Source organism: Etheostoma spectabile, chromosome 22, assembly GCF_008692095.1.
Source record: "Etheostoma spectabile isolate EspeVRDwgs_2016 chromosome 22, UIUC_Espe_1.0, whole genome shotgun sequence".
NCBI lineage: Eukaryota > Metazoa > Chordata > Actinopteri > Perciformes > Percidae > Etheostoma > Etheostoma spectabile.
In genome coordinates, this window is record NC_045754.1 from 11207581 (window position 1) to 11208403 (window position 823).

At 40.2% G+C, this 823-nt stretch overlaps 1 protein-coding gene across 1 annotated transcript in view; it reads left to right on the top strand.

Annotated features, from left to right (window-relative positions):
- Positions 1–823, top strand: part of dipk2ab (divergent protein kinase domain 2Ab) — a gene marked incomplete in the record, with an annotated part of 24782 nt that overhangs the window by 22015 nt on the left and 1944 nt on the right.

The window sequence follows — 823 nt, forward strand, 5'->3', positions numbered from 1 at the left end:
GGGCCCTCAGGAGCCCCTCGCTAACATGGCAGCACTGGATGTTTGATTGAGTTGTTCTGATGAGCCAGAAGATAAGTGCATTACAACGCTGATACACTGATCATGTGTTTGCGTCCTCTGGGTCGTCCCGCCCCCAACCCCTTCACACCCTCCCAACACTGTTATTGATCTACTTTTAATGCACACACCAATAGCACTCTCATCATGCCAGGTAATTTTCTTGGCTCCCTCCATTCCCGACACAATCCTCTAAAGAGAAAAAGCAATGTGAAATGAGCTGAAGAGAGAATTTTATTTGCTCAATAAATCTGGAAAATTGTTTATTTCTGTCAAATGAAACTGTATATGAGTTGTTTGGCTGTGCTTTGAGAAAGAATCTCCTGTTTGTGCCTGGGGGATGTCCTCTGCCTTTTCAGCTTCCGGTCAGGTTGATTTCTCGGCTAATAACTTACACAGACCTTTTGGAAAAATAGTTTTTCTTCACGGCTATGCAGTCAAACGGTTGTAATCACTCAGTATCAGCTTCAAACTTTCCATGCTTTTCTACATATTACTAACAGTTAAAAAACAAAAAGCTGAGAAGCCATATAAAATGTAAACTGCAGGTTGGTTGGAACTTCTAAGCTATATGCAAAAAAAACAACAACAAAAAACATAAATGTATGTTGCTCTTTGATTAAACACCAGGGCGTTTTGGTTTGCGAGACCCACATAACTCAACCTCATTACATATTCAGCTGATAAAAGCTATAAGCAACGAGCTTACGACCTAATAAACACTTATTCTGATTTTGTGTAAAGCACTTTGAATTGCCTTGTTGCT